Source organism: Saccopteryx leptura, chromosome 3, assembly GCF_036850995.1.
Source record: "Saccopteryx leptura isolate mSacLep1 chromosome 3, mSacLep1_pri_phased_curated, whole genome shotgun sequence".
NCBI lineage: Eukaryota > Metazoa > Chordata > Mammalia > Chiroptera > Emballonuridae > Saccopteryx > Saccopteryx leptura.
This window is the reverse complement of record NC_089505.1, coordinates 56,847,458-56,862,816: the sequence shown is the minus strand read 5'-3', so window position 1 is coordinate 56,862,816 and position 15,359 is coordinate 56,847,458. Positions and strand designations below refer to the sequence as shown.

Genomic DNA, 15,359 nt, shown 5'->3' with positions numbered 1-15,359 from the left:
GGCTGAAAGTAGTTAAGAAATATTTTCAGTAGAATCCTTGTTGACATTCAAGGTATTTTTTATTCTAAGAAACAATGAAGGGACAATGGCTAAATCATCATGGGCTTTTGTGTGTGTGTGTGGTTATCATTGGCTCTCTCTGAAATGTGATGGATAAAATAATATATAGAGGTAAAAATCTATTTCTTTGTGCTTCAATCTGATGAAGGTATGGGGAAAGATTTAGACGAACTTGGAATTATTAAACTCAAGCTAAATGTAGACTTTACCAGGCAAAGCCTAAACCAAGCCAATGTTTGTGTTCTAGGCACGTGTTCTAAATAACCTCTTCTCCCCCACCAAGGCTCTTTAAATAGATGCAAAGCCTACCCCAGTCCCTCAGGGATGACTTTATTAAAAAATACACTCTCGCCTGACCTGTGGTGGCGCAGTGGATAAAGCGTCAATCTGGAAATGCTGAGGTCGCCGGTTTGAAACCCTGGGCTTGCCTGGTCAAGGCACATATGGGAGTTGATGCTTCCTCCTCCTCCCCCCTTCTCTCTCTCTGTCTCTCCCTCTCCTCTCTAAAATAAATAAATAAATAAAAATTTTCTTTAAAAAAAATACACTCTTACACCCAGTAGCATCACATATCTGATTTATTTATTTATTTTTTACCTTGAGCAAGACAAAAAAAACCAAAAACATCATTAACAGAGGAAAGGGTAATATTAGTCCTGATTCCAGCAGAGCTGCTTTAGAGAAGGAAAAAATACACACAAAACCCTTGGTAGGATGCTAATCAGTCCTATTCTGAAAAGCCCTCTAATTAATGTAATTAAAATCTGTCAGATCAAACTGATTAGCCTGATACTCAAGCCAAAGCAGAGGGAGTAGGGCTCTGGGGGGAGGGGAGGCAGTCACCGCCAAGGTGGAGTTAGCTTTCAGAAGGAGGTGGTTGGTCTCCAAGGTGATCCAAGCAACTTGTCTTTCATTTCTATGGAATAAGGAGAGTGGGCTCCTGGCTGCAGATCTGGTTTCCTGCATCTCTAGTTCCTGGCACGTGCAGAACCACTCAGGTGGGAGAACAGGTCCTTTCTGGGCTGTGAGGGAAGGCAGTGGACGAGGCTCCTTGTCTTCCCTCTTTGACAGCTAGAATACAGATGAAGCATTCTTCATCCCCTGGCAATCCCCTGTCGCAGTCTTTGGCCATGACCACTGACACACCAGCAGGAAGGAGACAAAGGCCATGTCATGTGATCGCGATAGTGCTGTTGACACAGGCTTCTTTTTCAGATCCACATTCTAGGGTGGGAGAGCACAGGGCCTCTGCCCAGGCTGAGGTTCTGCTCTGGGGAGAGGGAGAGCTCACTCAGGGCGTTTCTCTCGGAGGTCCGGAGGCCAGTTCCAGGGCGCACGCGTGGAAAAGTGAGTATTTCATCAACAACTAGAGAGAGTCTTATCCTAGCCAAATTCAAGAAGAATGAAGGACAAGTAAATTCAGGGTTAAGAAATTCTCTGAGCTTCTAATTGTGTCCTGAGAATATATTCTTTTCTATATGACATTTTAAGGAAATGTTAGGAAAATGACATTTTACCTAATAACCGTTATTATGAAGTTTCAAGTAAGATCATTATAGATATATGTATATATTTACTTCTTTACTGATTAAAAACTTTAAAAAGCAAGACTGTTAAGAGATTGATAATTGCTATATGAAGTGACTTATATGATCTCTTCTGGTTTCTGTAACAAACTAATAAATACATAGGACCAAGTATCTTGGACCTTCATAATTCTTTATGTACATTGTATCTATTTTCATTTCTCTAACACCTGTATCAAAAATACGAAGAAAGGAAAAAAGAATAGTGAAGGAGGTGAGGGAGAATTTGTAATTGTAATTGTTTCCTTAATCCTAAATACTGTGTGTGGTATACCCCTGTTTTTAGCCACTGTTTAGCAATTTTAGGTTATGTAATTTCTTTTGGTTTGAGGGCAGTGAGAAAAGTAGTTAATTTGGGTTTTTCTGGCATAGTACTTTTTAAAAATAATCTTTAGCAGTGAAATAAGGCTTTGATGGCCATGCTTGTAGAGAATTGTGTGTCTTTTCATTGTGCGCGGCTTACCTAGTCACACAACAACAGATATGAAAAGGTAACTCTTTGCTATGGGAAGTCAGTTAGGACTTTCGAAGGGGAAAATGTATATTAGGATCACCACTAAAATGCCCACTTCTGACATCCTTATCCTTAGAGTCACATTTTCCTACAATCTCATAATGTTTGCACCAAAGGAATAAGAATTACATGGACTTTAACTAAAAAATATAAACTAATAGGAAAATCATTCATGGTAACTGAGAGTGTAAGAACAAGGAGTAGAGAAGCCTGATGGTTGTCATTTTCTGTTGTTCATGAGCCAAGTGAGAGCAAATCCCATAGCTCTCTGATCCTTGGTTTCCTCAGAGCTACAATGCAGGGGCTGGCTCTCAGAACTGCACAGTTTTAAAATCTGGGGTATTTTAACAAATAGATTCAAAGTAGAGGGATAGTTTTTTTTTCTTTTTCTTTCTTAGCTGTAAAACTTCAGATTTGGCACGTCTTCAACAGCTTATGCCAGAAATTCTTAACTGTAGTGGCAAACAGTAAGTGAATGTTAAGCTTTTTATATTTTATTTGGTATGAGTGACTAGAATTTGGGAAAATTCCCCTCCCTTTTCCAGATTCCTGTTGGCATGGGTTCTTCATTTCTCAAAACATCTCTTGAAGAAGCAATGCATGACTGGAGAGAGACAGGACATGGGCACTCAGAACTGACCACATTGCATTACTGTCCTGTCAGCAGCTTAGCTCTGTCTGCATCTGTTCAGATCAGGCTAAGCCAAGCCTATGTTTGATTTAGCCCCCTTTTCTTGCAATTTCACAATTTTATGGCTCCTCTGGTAGGATTGATATCCTTGAAAAAGGCAGCTTAGTTCAGTTAGTGAACCTGCAGTAAAGCACGGTTGCCTGGTCAGCACAGGTTCTTATCAGGAAAAAAATGTGTTTTATGGAACACTGAAGGCCAGAAAAGTATGAGAAGGCTTTTCTCTCTCCATGGTATTACTTGTATCTTGCTTCAGACTTAACCGTTTCCGTTCCAATGTGGGGGAAATGCTTTCCGATGTTAGGGCAGCACCTTTGTGGCGGCAGCATCTGGGGAGGGGGTGAGGAGTAAAGACTGATTCTACAAAGCAAACCAGCAGCAGCCCCCCAAGCTGATTGTGCTGCCTCAGCCGTTTCTACACAGAAGAGCTTGGCAACAAATGATGAAATCTAGAACCCTTTTTACCAATGACCCTTAGGCGGCTGACCTAATTTCATACATTTTATTTGTATAGAGATGTATTCTCCATGTATCCCTTTAGTAAATAAACTCTTCCCTTCGCTCTCCAGTCCCAAGCCTCGGTCTTCACTCTGTTTCCTGGTTACCTCTTTCCTCTTTACCCCCAAACCCTTTTGTAAAGCCAGTGGCCGCCGGGTGGCCATGCAGGTTCCATTGGATTCGGGCAGACGGTAAAGGAACTGCGGAGCCGGAGGATGGTGGGCCATTCTGTTTACTAGAGTCTTGTAAGGGTGGATGAGCAGACAGGCAGGGCAGACTGCTTCCCTCTCTCTTTCTGGACTCCTCAGCAGAGCAGGCGCAGGGGAAGAGGGGGGGCTTCTCCAGCAAACTATAGCAAACAATGGCCCCTCTCAAGCAGGAAGGCAATCTGCACTTTTCAATCTGCTGCCTTGAGGGCAAGCACTCGCAGCTTTCTATAGACTACACACACAGGCCACAGCCCTGTGCTCATGCTCCAACCATGCAAAGTACAAGGCGGGCAAGCCCAACATAGTTGTTACACACTTGTGTTCCCAACACCTTTCTTTTTACCACATCATAAGATGGAGTCAGTTTCAAAGTTCTGACCAAAGTAACTCTTCTAGACATAATCCCCACAGTCCTGCATGAGTCCTTTGCCTGAGCCAGGGTGGGCGGGAGAAAGGCCTGGCTCTTTTCCTCCTGTCCACCTTTGCTTGCTCCCCAGCGGCCGCTGGGACCCATCCGCAGTGCCACCATCCCCCACTGTGAGCTTTGAGGCTCAGCTCAGAGACACCTTCTCTGTCACCTGCCCTGATTGCTTCTTTCTTCCTTCCTCCTTGCCTCCCCTGTGTCAGTGTTGTGGCATCTGTCATATCCTGCCCGGGACTGCATGCACATGCCAAGTTGAAAACTTGCACCCAGAAAAAAAAAGTCATAATTTATCTTGGCATGTTTCTCAGTACTTGGTACCATGTCTGTACTAACTCTGCAGAGCGAGGGGATCCAGGAATGGATAATGGATGACTGCCTTTGCCCTGACGTCCCGTTTGGCCCCTCCTTTTCCTGAATGTGTTTCTTTCGGGTGTCTTCTTGGCCTTGATAACCCACAAGTGATCAGGAATTTCAAAAAAACACTTTACCCCACACTAATCTTTGTGCCACTTCTTTAGTTCTCCTACAAGTATAAAGTAGTAAATTATTTGAAGTTACAAACAATAAAGGTTTGGTGAAGAGCAACATGAAAGATGTCACTGATTAAGGAGCTTATCTACAAGTCTGGACTCTGATGCTGGGTGATGTGAATTTGGAGAAGTCACCTGACCTTATTAGGCCTCTGTTTCCATGTCTGTAAAACGCAGGGTTTGGATTGACAGGCAGTGAGTGATTCTCAGACGTGGGCCTTGGATCTTCTGATTGCCTCCCCAACCAGATTTCAACTTCTATCTATTCCACTTGTTGCAGTGCTGTAAGATTTCAGCAGGTTTACTAGGAAAAATAGGGTAATTAGCGGTGGCTCTGCTTCTAAAAAAAAATGTTTAGAAACTGTTATACCTTACTACATTATCTCTAAATTTCCTTACGGAATTCTAGAATTCTGTGATTTCAAAAGAGCATGAGAAAAGTAATACTCGAATTAGAATGGAAGCCTGAAAGAAAAGTATTACAGGAATTTTTTAAAGCAGTTATTTATAATATTTTAGGATATACAGTGTTGTGGTTCCCTTTTTTTTTATGTTTTTTAAAGCAATTCTTTTGCAAAAACAGATGAGATTTTTTTCAAAATAATGTGTGTGTTGAGCTGTCAGCTTCCCAGGCCTGCTAGGTTCTCTCCTTTAAACCACTTCACCTATCAAGACATAGCTTCCCTCTCTAGAGGAGGCTCTGTGTGGACTTGCTGGGTTTGTGTGTTACCTGTCTTACAGAGTTACGCCCTCGAAACATATTTTTAAAGAGCCAGTCCTTAAATGGATTTTGGCCATTTTTCTTTTCTCTTTTCTTCCTTTAGTTAAAAATAAAACAACTATCTACACTGAAGGTATTGAGAGAAACTCTATTCAGATGTTACAAGTAAAAGACAACATTTTTAAAAGGCATGTTCTTAAATAAAGAATTGTATACTTTTTGTATTTATAACCTGGTAAGACATTGTATCTGGAAAAAAGATTATAAAAATATAGTTGGAAGGAGATTCACTCATAAAACCTTTACACCTGATTGGTTTGCTTTGCTCTTGTACCTGTAGTGCTGTATCCATTTTTTATTTTTAATCTTTCCAGAAAAGTCAGATTTTACTTCTCATAAGTCCACAAATGTCCTTTTAGTTCATGTATTTTTTTTTGTATTCAGAGCTTTTGGGCCCAACTAAAGTGAAGCTGGAGAAAGGCCACAAAGCAAAAAAGTGTCCTTAATTTTACATAAGAGTAAAAAGCATGGTAGCAAGAAAATGTGCCGTGGAACATGGCCCTTGTTAATTGTTAACTCTTTGAGTCAGACCTGGCTCCTTGAACAAACCTAACCGAGGTGGGGTGGGTCTTCCCTCCCCTGCAGAGCCAGGCCTATGAACTAAGCTGAGTGAAGGCTGGAGGCAGCTCTTCCCCAGACTTACAGAGTGGACTCCCAGCAGGAGGGCTTTCACTGTCCCTTCAAACAGGAAGGGAAGGAATCATGTTACTTCAACTGCTATTTTCACATAAAGCGGGCACAGAGGGGACTGGTTCTGTAAATGTCTTTCAGATCATAGGGTAGCTGACCTGGCTTTCTCAGCTGTTATTTTGCTTGTTTAACTGACCCGTTGTCTGAACAGGTGTGTGGGGCAGCACAGGATTGCTCTAGATAGCTGGCATAACTTTCTTTTCCGGGCAGGAAGTGGACTACAACATGGCTTGTCCAGGAAGATTCTGGGGTCTGAGCCCCTGAAGGGGGAAATAATGCTAAAACCTGAGTTTTCTTTATAGAAGGCCAAACTTATTTTTTTGAAAAGGTGAGTGGGCCTATCATAGTCATACTGTATATTGGAAATGGTATTACCTTTATATTTTCTGGGTAACAAGTTTGGTTTCTTTCGTTTTCCATATATAAATTGGGTAATGGAGATTTACATTAAAAAAATGAACAGCATGATAAGTGAAATAAGTAGGTGCAAAAGGACAAATATTGTAAGATTGATCTGAGGTCCCGGGAATAGTCCAATTTATAAAGCCATTAAGTAGATTAGAGGTTACCAAGGATTGGGAATAGGGAATAGGAAGATGTGAGGAGTTGTTGTTTCATTGGTGTGGGGATGATAAAAAGTTCTGGAGATGGACTGGTGGTAGTGACACCTCTATGCTGATTGCCCCTGAACTCTGCGCTTACAAATGGTTAAAATAGTAAACTTTATCTTATGTATATTTTACCACATTTTTAAAAAATCAGCTATTATAAATATTGTTCAAAGACATTTTTATACTGAGAAATACCAAAAGAAATCTGTAAAGTTTTGGTCTAATAACTTGGACATTATTTTGATCAAGACATAGTATTTTGTTATTGTTTTAAAGTGAACTGAGCATTTAGACAGTATTTTTTACTGTGTGAAAGAGTTTCTACATCCTGTGTGTTAAGTGGTCTTGAATTTCTAGTTAACAGATGCCTTTTATATCTTTTATATTTTTATGTGCTTTACGTTTTAACTAACAATTCTAAAAATAATTGTCAATTTGATGTCAGTACTAAAAACTTTACCTCATCAGACTGGCTAGTAAAATAACCAGCATATCCAGCATATTAAATTCAACAATTACTTTGGATTCTTTGTTGGAAGACAGATTGTCTCCTGGTTGCTAGCAGTTGATGAAACATTCGGTGGAAGGGCAGATTTTTGCACCCACATACTTAACTAGATATGTTTAAATCATCTAACTTCATAGTCCATATCCAGAGATTATTAACACTTAACAATTATATTATTTTCTACAGTTTTACTCCTTAAAGCAATTTTTAGAATAAAATTATATTTTCATAAATTTGAGTTTAGAATAAAATTTTTATGAGACTCAGTTTAGGCAGACTGGACTCAATTTCACGTCCTGCTTCCCCTGATGATTTTATTTCACCGGTTTTGGGAGCATGGCGGGTGAGCTTTCTGTTGGCGATCCACATCTCCATTCTTCCTCTCTCCCCAGAGAAGGAAGGCTGTTTGCAGTCTAGGATCAAATAATTTAATTTGAATTTGTAGTCAAAACATCTTTGAACATGACAGAAAATCTTTTAATAAAAACTAAAGCCCAATCAAACATTAAAATTAAAACGAAGCAAAAAGGCTAATAATCTATTTAGAGTAGCATTCTCCCCTTTGTACATTTTTTTTTTTTGTTTCATTTATAATTTTAAAGAGAAGACAACTTTGAGGCCCAGACTATAAATATATAAATATGCTATTCTATATTGTATCCCAATTCTTTTAACTCTTTTTTTTTAATGTACTTTTTATTAGCACCTAAGGATGTTGATAATTTTTTAAATGCCAGCACTCTAAAGAGGCTTGCTTATTCTCTCTCTTTGGGACGTAGCTCTTGAGTAAAAGAGTTGAAGTCAAAATTGGGTTCCCTGCACTAAATGAGGCTCCCTGAATAAAAGTGTCTTGGCTAATGTCCTTTTTTATGATTTATTTTAGCAGTAGCACTATGCCTCCCCCAAATGTTTACAGTACACTGTTTGGGTAGAAAGTTCATGCCTCTGAGCATCCTTCGCCCCTGGTTGGTTTACAGAGTGGTGAGGTAGTTTGAATAAGTGTCTAGAGTACAAAGGTTATGAACTACTTGTAACAACTTCTAGAATAAAAGCCCTTCTGGGGTTTCACTGCTCTGCATGATCGTTGGGTCTCTTTTTTTTCATGGAGACTAAATTCTTGGATCATAGGTCATTTGCTTCCAGCATCAGTCTGCCTACTGCTTGGCGAAGTGGCCGACCCGAGATTGATGGTGTCTTGAGATAGCTGTCATTATTTGATGGTAGCAGACAAATAGAAAACAAGATCATCTCAAAAAAATGTTTTACACATTTATATATACATATAAAGAAAACTGACGGGAGACCAACTCAGATATTGTACAGAAGGGTTCTTAAATGCTTTCTTTTTTTAGATTTTATTTATTGATTTTTGGAGAAAGGGGAGAGGGAGAGTGAGGAAGAGGGGAGAGAAGCAGGAAGCATCTACTCAGAGTAGTTGCTTCCTGTATGTGCCCTGACTGGGCAAGCCCAGGGTTTTGAACCAGCAACCTCAGTATTCTAGGTCAACACTTTATCCACTGAACCACCACAGGTCAGGCTTAAGTGCTTTCTTGACTTTAAGTAAATGATTTGCCTCTTATTCTTCTTAAACTCTTTTGTGTGTGTGCTTGGTTATATATTATAAGAATCAGATTGCTACTTGCTCCCATCTATCTATCTGTCTCTCACTTAAAACTAATTCAGAACTGTGTGGTTGTTTGTGTATGTTTTAGAGGGGGAAGTCTTTGGTGGTATTGGATTTCTTTCAAGATTTTTATTTCAAGAATATATCAAATATTTGATAGATAATAAGTATGCATAGCTTTCCAACTAAAATAATAAATTCTATGTATTTTCTTTTGTGCTTTTCAAACTAATATACTATGTGAAAGACTTGGACATTTCAACCTAAGAAGATCAGTGTCAGATTAATGTGTAAATTTAAGAAGATAAGGACTCTGTGCATTTTAACCCCTGCAGGTAGAACTAAAAATAGCGACATGCAGCTTAATTATTTTAGGTGATTATAATGAATCATAGTTGTATTTTCTAAGGAGAAAGGGGAAAGAAGCTTAATTAAATGCTTTTCAAACTTTTCTCTGCTGCAAAATGATATACATTTCTTTTATTTTTATGGGACTAGTAATATGTGTTCCTTTATAGCAAAAACATACTCTCTACTATTCCTTTGACAGAAGGGACATTTACTTTGAATTTATAGTGAGGATGGGGTTTTGAAATTTCCACACACAACGTTTTTAAGCAAGGCATCACTACCATGAATGCTGGCACTTGGTCTGTATCCTTGAAACAAAATATATTGAAATGGTCTATACCGTTACTGGATTTGGGGTTGGGATTTCATCAAGTAACTAGCACTCCTCAGTGTGGTCTGTACTGTATTATCAGAGCCAAGGAAGTGAACCATTTACACTAGGCCTGACTCTACCACAAGTTTCCCAGGAACTAATGATTTAAGACTCAGTTCACAACACTCAAACTGTTGACCCTCCCCTGAGTGTTGGTATCTTTGCAGAAAGAGCTGTTGTGATGGATGACTATTCCCACTCAGAGCTTCTTGGGTCAAAATTCCATGTTTAACAATCTAAAATCACTGCCAATTTGAACTTCCCTAGTCCTTTGGCTTGTAAGATATGGGGTTAGGGGCCTTAAATATATCTGATAATACCCTTTCCAGTTTGGTGAAACAAAATGAAGACTTTTAGAGAATATTTTGTTCTTTGATTTTGCCACATTTGTGTGAACAATATACTGTCATTATGGTGGGAGGACACATACTTGTCCTGCATTATTATATACATGAGATGTGTTATTAATCTGGTTGGGGACTACTAGCATGTGATTAACAAACTTGTTCACATAACTAGTTGTTTATACATTTCTTGTTTTATTTACTTGTTAGAACATTTTAAATGGAAAATGTTCATCATTTGAGTGTCTGAAGTCTTTTTTAAAATAAAAGAATGGAATACGCATCCCTTTGGAAATCTTGCAGATTAGATTATCAGCACAGCTCGTATTCCAGGGCCCTTGTATCTCCCTTAGTTGCCTAGATCTATTTGTTAAGTGTTGCAAGTGTTTGTTAATTAAACAATTCACAAGGTATTCTCAGCAGAACTTGTGAACACTTCACCAATTGAACAATTTATTGCTGCAGTTGAAAAAGTTAGTTGGTGTTTATTAACTAACTTTCTTGTTTCTGAAGAACCATGAACGCGGCTTCTGGTCCATCACTAGATTTTAAAGGATTCACCATCTTTACTGGCACTTTAGCAGCCAATGTGCCTGTCGTTATGTCAAAACACAGCAATCATTTTGCTGAATGTGCAAATCGGGGTTAAGTAATAAGACTCTTGTGACTGGGCAGCCAAATAAAATTAAAGCTCTGTGTATAGGGAGGGGATTAGGAGTTTCATTCTTAAGAACAAACATCAAATTTTTTACCCAAGAAAAAAAACACACATTGTTTCTGATATAACAGTAAAAACTGAGGTATTTAAGATTAAAAGAATACCCCTACAGGTTAAGAATTTCCATATCATAATTATTTTTTAAAATTTTTGTTTATTGATTTGAAAGAAAGAGAGACAGTGTGTCCTGACTGAGGATAGAGTCAGCAAACCCCTGTGCTGACTCCAACCAACCGAGCTATCCAGCCTGGTCAAATCATAATTCTTAACTGATAAAGCTATAAGGCAGTTTTATTTCATTAATTCCATCACCAACTCTTTTTTTGTTGTTACAGACTAGCAGGATTAGGGCATTGGCCTTCCCACTCGGAAGTCCAGTGCGAGTGAGCCCTCAGTGGTGACACAGAGGAAGCGCTGAGACTTTGGACTGGGACCCCCAGATCCCTAAGGGGATAAAGGCAGTTTCTGGTCTCCCCACCTTCCTGTCAACTCTCCTGTTGACTTAAACTAATGGGCCATTTAAAAAATGCAGTTAGTAGAAATATTAATCTAAGTTTGATAAGAGTAGAAAAACTGTCTCACGAGATACCATATCTAATCCACTCCCATGTGTACAAACTTGCTTGGGCTTTAATCCCTCAGACCCATAAACCACACACAAGCAGCAAGTGAAGCTCCTGCAAAGGAAGTGGGTTTGAGTCTATGTGCCCTTTGTTGTGGTCAGTAAAGGAAACTACTTGTGCTTTTTAATTAGAAGGGTGGGCCCAGAGTTGTCTTAATTGCAATTTGAACTATAACATAAAGCTTTTAAAGAAGAATAATTATTTTAAAAATTCATTTACATTCTCTCCCTCATTCAATCCCTAGCACTTTCTCTGAATGACTTCTCATCGTACATATACTCATTATATACTTAACCCCTCCTCCAGAACCATATTCATTCAGCCTTCTCAGTTCTGAGTGTTTGAAGTTGCAACGCTGCTTGTTTGTTACTTATTTTGCAAAGGTGCCCAAAGTATGCATGGCCTTGGCTGGTGCAAATGCAGGGACACTGGGTGTGCCTTTTGTTTTTGAAATGGAGATTTCAAAAGTGAATCATAAAATATGAATTCAGCAGTGCAATGCATGTTTAGAATAGCCAGAAAGGGCTCATCAAAAATTGCAGACAGCTGCTTGTGCTAAGTAAGATTTATCCTTAGAACTAGACAAGGAAATTTGTACTTCCTGTTTTAATTAGAAGGGACTTTCACAACATAAGAATAAAAGGCATGGTTTGCCCCAAAGACACGCATCTGCTTTATATAAAAATAAATGCATTATAAGTGTGAGAAATTGCTTGAAGATGGCCATGATATTGAGAATATGCTGTGTATTTACTTTATAGTCATCTGAGGTTTTCTTTTCCAGTAAGGTTAAGAACCTCAAGAATTTTTATGAGTGGTTTAGAGAAAAGCATGTTCAAGCACTCTTGTTAATGTTATATGTGTACAGGAAGGTGAAAGAAGCTTTTTATTTCATACACCTGCAAATATATTCACATAAATGCAGCTTTTTCTTGTAGACCTTGAGAGGAGGTAGTGGTTCTTAATTTTTTATCACAGTTATTGGTTTGGAATGCAGACTATACTGATAGGAGTGTGTATGTATGTGTGTTCTGAATTTGTAGGCTGATTTACTGGTTTGTTGCACAATACTGATTTTTCTTTTCAATAAGACAACTTTATGTATATCTATACCAAATTTACTGTGTTTCAAAGGCAAACATATCAAAGAACCGTTTAAAATCATTTGGAGTGAAAGAATCCCTACCAGAATCATAAATCATCTTTTAAATATTACTAGATGTATAATCATTTGGTCTTTGGTTCTTGGTCTATATAAAATAAAGCTCAGTTTTCATTCCTACATGCATTTTACTCTAAGTTAATGCCTTAAACCAGGGGTCCCCAAACTTTTTACACAGGGGGCCAGTTCACTGTCCCTCAGACCGTTGGAGGGCCAGACTATAAAAAAAATATGAACAAATCCCTGTGCACACTGCACATATCTTATTTTAAAGTAAAAAAACAAAACGGGAACAAATACAATATTTAAAATAAAGAACGAGTAAATTTAAATCAACAAACTGACCAGTATTTCAATGGGAACTATGCTCCTCTCACTGACCACCAATGAAAGAGGTGCCCCTTCTGGAAGTGTGGTGGGGGCCTGATAAATGGCCTCAGGGGGCCGCATGTGGCCTGCGGGCCGTAGTTTGGGGACCCCTGCCTTAAACCTTAGGTAATTCATTTTTCTAAAATACACTAATATAGGTAAGGAAATAAGAAAAAGCATATTCTGAATTTTATAGTTAAACTATTACTGTTGAAAGTAGATAAAACACAATGCAATTAATTTATAGGCTTCCTCTTTTGCCCCATGCCAGTTCCTTTTATTTATTTATTTTTTAAGTTTCTTTTTTAAAAAATATTTATTGATTTTATGTTTTTTATTTATTCATTTTTATTAGAGAGAGAGGAAAGAGATAGAACAGAAGAAGGAGCAGGAAGCATCAACTCCCATATGTGCCTTGACCAGGCAAGCCCAGGGTTTCGAACCAGCAACCTCAGCATTCCAGGTCAATGCTTTACCCAGTGCACCACCACAGGTCAGGCCATGCCAGTTCCTTTTAACTTTCCCATTTGGCAAGAGCACCTCTTGGTTGTATAAATTTTCATTCTTGAAATACTTTCTTTTTCCTTCTTTTAGACCCTCCTTACATTACATACCAACCTGTACCAATAGTTGGCCAAAGTTCTTTTCAACTTAAGATGTTTCTTTTTTTAAATTAATCTTTTAATATATATTAATATATAATTAATCTTTTATATATATATAAATATATATATATTTAGACTTTATTCATTTTAGAGAGAGGAAAGAGGGAGAAAGAAGGTGGGAGGAGCAGGAAGTATCAACCCCCATATGTGCTAAGATGCTTCTTGTAACAGCCTCAGAGGATCTGGTTTTGCCTCCATTTGCCTCTACTTGAGCATTCTTACACAAGTACTAACATATTTTTCTAACTCTGTCTTCATAATGTCGGTATTCTTGTTCAAGACATCACTGTGCTCAATAATTACTCAAGAACCAAATTTAAATTTGGAGCATTTAAGTTCTCCATCTATTCATTCGATCATTTTCTCATCCAACACATATACTTTGACTACTTTCTGCAATGTACAAATCATTGTTCTAAATGCTAAGGATATTGTGGCAAAAAGACAAAAAAATAAATAAAACTAAGACATTCTGTAACCCCAATGGAGATTACATTCTAGTGGGAGATACAGATAAATCAACAAAGAAATTCATTATACAATTTTTGATAGATAGTTATGATGATTATGAAATTAAAACGGAGTAAGGGCATAGAGAATGAAGAGAAAGAGTACTGTTTTAAATGTAGAGAGATCTCTCTGGGGAGGTGGCATTTAAGTATAGGCTAAAATGAAATGAGTGATCCATGTAAGGTCTTGTGGGAGAATAGTACAGATTCAAAGGGAAGAATGATACTGTTTGTTAAAGAAACGGCACAGGCCCTGGCCGGTTGGTTCAGTGGTAGACTGTCGGCCTGGCCGGAGGAAGTCCCTGGTTCGATTCCCGGCCAGGGCACACAGGAGAAGCGCCCATCTGCTTCTCCACCCCTCCCCCTCTCCTTCCTCTCTGTCTCTCTCTTCCCCTCCTGCAGCCAAGTCTCCATTGGAGCAAAGATGGCCCTGGCACTGGGGATGGCTCCATGGCCTCTGCCTCAGGCGCTAGAGTGTCTCTGGTTGCAACAGAGCGCCGCCCCGAATGGGCAGAGCATTGCTCCCTGGTGGGCGTGCCGGGTGGATCCCGGTTGGGCGCATGCGGGAGTCTGTCTGACTGCCTCCCCATTTCCAGCTTCGGAAAAATACAAAAAAAAAAAAAAGAAAAAAGAAAGAAAAGAAACGGCACAAAAGATCAGTGAGGCTGGAGCCTGAAAACCCAGTGAGAAAGTGAAAGGAGATGAGATTCGAGAGATAGAACATGGACCATCTCATACGCTATGGTATTTTAGTTTCATTCTGAGGATCATGGAAAGGCCTTGGCATGTTTTATCATTGAAACTACATGATTCGATTTATTCTTTAACAATCTCTAAATGTTGGGTAAAGAAGAGACAGTAAAGGACAAGATGGGAAGGGGACCAGCTAGTAGACTCTTTCAACAGTCCAAGATTATAGAGTCTTGAGCAAGGGTAGTGCTGGTAGAGAAGGGGACATATGGTTAGAGGATTTGGGATGTAGAACCATTAAGACTTGCTGATGGATTGAATGTGGGGGAAGGAGATAGAGAGAATTGGGCAGTCATAAATAATTGATGACTCCTAAGTCTGATCTTGATGAATTAAAGAACCATTCACTGAGACTGGTAGACAGGAAGAAGAGTAATTTTGGGAGAAGAAGATCAATTCCATTTGGATTGTTAAGAAGAACATGTCCTCCTTGGCCAGATAGCTCAGTTGGTTAGAGCATTGTTCTAATATACAAAGGTTGCAGGTTTGACCCCTGGTCAGGGCACATACAGGAACAAATTGATGTTTCCATCTCTCTCTCTTTCTCCCTTCCTCTCTCTCAAAAATCAATTAAAAAATTTTTTTAAAGATGAACATATCTATTAAATGTCCAAATAAAGATGTTAGGTAGGGAGCTGGTTATAGACTCTAGTGTTCAGGGATGTGTTCCTGGCTGGAGATCTAAAATAGGGAGTTGGCCTGACCTGTGGTGGCGCAGTGGATAAAGCATCGACCTGGACCACTGAGGTTGCCTGTTCAAAACCGTGGGCTT

The 15,359-nt window shown here is 39.0% G+C and overlaps 1 protein-coding gene across 1 annotated transcript in view; it reads left to right on the top strand.

Moving 5' to 3' along the window:
* Positions 1-1,322: 1,322 nt before the first annotated feature.
* The window catches only part of PRDM1 (PR/SET domain 1), a 74,268-nt gene continuing 60,231 nt past the window's right edge, over positions 1,323-15,359 (top strand). The window contains exon 1 of the mRNA XM_066373568.1: positions 1,323-1,407. The gene's annotated coding sequence lies outside the window, so the exon portion shown is untranslated. The remainder of the gene's footprint in view (positions 1,408-15,359) is intronic.